Here is a 3,889-nt window from a genome sequence, read left to right on the forward strand (position 1 = left end):
TGCATTGCTCCAGAAAGAGGAATCTTTTTGAGATCCCAGAATTCATTATAACATTTGCTATTTCTAGAATGTAGAATAGTTCGTTGGAATTTATTTTCCAAAAAGGAGGTAGAGTTCTAATGCTATTATTACAAATTTTCAAACAGTTTTTAAAAGGCCAAGCAATGCTGAAAAGTAAATTAGTTCTAAGTACAAGAGGGAAAATACTAGTTACAAAAATTAGTGAAAACAGCTATTGAAAACTCGTTCCTCTTTTTAATTATCTTCCAGCAATTGTCTTCCTATTTCAATCCCCAGTTTTGCAAGAGGAAAAAGCAAAGCAAAATACCCACATCTTATACTTAGATTACAGATACTGTTGTCAAATTATTCAAATGAACACCCAAAGTTTCTTTTTTCTTTGATGTGGACATCTAACTACTTAGGCTTAAAAAGGTGGGCCGAATCTTTCTTTAGGACAGGACTTCCCAATCGTTAAAGCACTGGTTCCTTTCAATTTGTGTATGCAAGCTAAACCTTCCTTGATCTTCTCAGATGGAACAATTCTACCAAACAGTGTAGAAAGTATTGCCTAATTTGGAGTGTGTTTTGGAAAGAATAAGTTTGCTGAGAGCAAAAGGTCTTCTTTTCTCCTCCAACTAATACCATTTTTATACAAGTATCTTGTTTTAAAATGAATATTTCAGCTTACCAGATTTCCATATCCTTAGTCTTAGATTTATTTGGTAATATGAAAAAGGGACAGATTCTTAATTTTAACTTTCTCCCATGTTTATCACCTTGGGTGCCTAGAATGAAATGCCATAGGTTAGGACTTGGAAGAAATTACAACCATCCTTACTTCACCAATTCTTTCCAACTTAGAAGGGCATATAACTTTCTTCCTGAGATCAAACAATATTTACTTTCCTTTTCCATGTGTTATCCCCCAGCCTTCCATCCTAATAACAGGAAGGCTTGAGAATTAGTTCTCCATTATATAGACAGTATGAAAACAAGTAAGAGTGGTTTTCATGGTCAACACACACTTTGAATTTACTTTATTGTCCCTGTAAATATTGTGTGGAGTCTAGTTAATTCTCCACTGTCATCATCTTTATAATATAAAATAATCAAAATTAGAACTTGGTCAGTAATGCTATCCACCATTTACACAATATCAATAATTTTTAAAATTGCTTTATTGGCTATCTGGGAGCTTTAGCCTTGACTGCATAGCTATGGTTCCTTAAAATGGAATAAATTTCAATAAAGTGTAGCCTGTGTCTTTGGTATTCTCATTATTATAAAATGTAAAAAAAGTAAAAACTTTTTACACCTCTTTAAATATTTCAGTTGCCTTTAAGATTTAATTTTTTATTTGAGAGAGAGAGAGGGAGCACGAGCTGGAGGGGCAGAGGGAGAGGGAGAGAGAATCTCAAGAAGACTCCATGTTGAGTGTGGAGCCGGAGGTGGGGGGGTGCTCCACTTAGGGCTCCATGCAGGGCTCTGTCTCACGACCCTGAGATCAGGACCCTGAGCCGAAACCAAGAGTTGGGCGCTTAGCTGACTGCACCACCCAGGGACCCCTCAGTTGCCTTTAAATTGTTTTGTCCTTAAACATACCAAAAATTTTGAGAGCTTACCCATAGGCTATGTCTACAGAGGGCTACTGTTGGAAATAATAACTTGCCCTGAATTTATGCCTGTTTTTTGATGACTTTAAAGTGACTTTGTGGGATTGCCCCCATTTTTTGGAATAATTTATTTGTTATAATGAGAGAGGAAGTATCTCTCCTTTATTGGACCATAAAAATGTTAAGGCCAAGGAAGCTTAAATATTACTAGACTAGAGGAGTAAAGAGGAGACCTGAAATAAGAACCTTTATCTCTCAAGTGTTCACCTGTTCCAGTATCAGTAAGTATCAAGTTAAGATGTCTTGTGGAATTTATTTTAATTGAGCAACTTACAAGAGTCATATTTATTTCATTTGACTTATATCTTATACATTGAAGCCTCCTGATATTCCTTTGGTTCTGAGATACTTGGCTTCATGAGATGCAATACAAATGAGTTTTCAGAGTTGTCTAGTAACTAGGTGATGGTGGTGTTTGGTAGGGCTGTGTTAAAAGGTGGGAGTTCAGTCAGGCTTGGGAGGAAAAAATGGTTGCCCAGAGGAGGTGATCAATTCAAATTAGACTATAAACTATCTTGATTTCAGACCCCAGAATCAAAACTCTTTAGATGAATGCCCCTAAAAGCTCATTTAGATCCTGCTCACTCAAATTGACTGGGGCCCCACTGCTGCTCACATGAGAACTGGTGGCCATGCTGAGGGTGACAATTGCAGGTCAGCCTTCCTGCCTGCAGTCATATTCATATATATTATATATAGACAATGGAATACTACTCAACCATCAAAAAAGAAGTCTTTTATCCTTTGCAACGATGTGGATGGAACTAGAGGGTATTATGCTAAGCGAAATAAGTCAATCAGAGAAAGACAATTATCATAAGATCTCACTGATATGTGGAATTTAAGAAACAAAATAGAGGATCATAGGGGAAGGGAGGGAAAAATAAAGTAAGATGAAACCAGAGAGGGAGACAAACCAAAAGAGACTCTTAACTATAGGAAATAAACTGAGGGTTGCTAGAGGGGGGGTGGGGTAACTGGGTGTTGGGCATTAAGGAGGACATGTGATGTAATGAGCACTGGGTGTTACATGCAACTAATGAATCACTGAACTCTACCTCTGAAACTAATAATACACTATATGTTAATTACTTGAATTTAAATAAAATAAAATATTTTTTAAAATAGAGAGGGTTGGATAGATGGCTGTTAAGGACTTTTCAGTTTTGTGATTTGATGAGAGATGAGGATGGATAGGACTAGGGACTGAATTGTTTAGCCTGTCTCCCAATATGCCAGATGTTTTCAGGGCTATGTTGCTATCAACCATACTGATTTAACTCTCAATTAACTCAGCAATTGTCTCTTCCTCTCTGAGCCATCAATATTTTCCTCTTGTGTGAATCATTACCATCATCAGACAAGTCTGCTATAATATCAACCAACCTTTGAAAACTCTTTGATCTCATATCCCTCTAAAGTTACCACCCTATGTTATCTGGTTTCCTTTATAGCAAAACTCATTTAAAAGGTAGTCACTGTCCCTACTTGCTCTTTTTCCATTCTCTTTTGAATCCCACTTATCAGATTTTCATTCCCATTAGTCCAATGGAAACTTCTGCCAACATCAACATTGACTACCATCTTACCACCTCTAATGATCAGCTCTTGAATCCTCCTGTTACTTGACTTTTCAGCAGCATTTGACAGAGACTGTCATTCCTTTTTTTTCCCCTAGAAACCTCACTTCCAGGACACTACTTCTTTAGTTCTCCTTCTACTTTACTGGTTGTTCCTTCTGTCCTCTCTGCTGGTTCCTCCTCACCCCACTGACTTCTAAAAGTTGAATTGCCTCATGGCTCAGTCCTTGGATTTTTCATCTCTATCTGCACTCATTCCTTTAACAATCCCATCCATTATCATGACTTTGAGTACTCTATACTGATGACGTCCCAGTTTATAGCTCCAGCCTGACAGCTCCTCTAGTCTAAATTTACATATTCCAAATTCCTACTTAATTTCTTCTTCACTTGAATGTCTAATGGACAGTTCAAATTTAACATTAACTCTTCTGTTCTTCCCCAAATTTGCTGCTCCATCAGTGCTTTTCATCTTAGCAAATGAGAAATCCATACTAACAATTTGTTCATTCCAAAAACCTAGACATCGTCTTTGATTCTTCTTTCTTTCATACTCCAACTCAATCCATCAGGAAATGTTGGAGGCTCTGCCTTAGAAACATCTCCAGAAGTTTACCTCTTCTCATCAACACC

The sequence above is a fragment of the Callorhinus ursinus genome, unplaced genomic scaffold (assembly GCF_003265705.2).
Source record: "Callorhinus ursinus isolate GAN/ISIS: 27379988/994484 unplaced genomic scaffold, GSC_fseal_2.0 scaffold6, whole genome shotgun sequence".
NCBI lineage: Eukaryota > Metazoa > Chordata > Mammalia > Carnivora > Otariidae > Callorhinus > Callorhinus ursinus.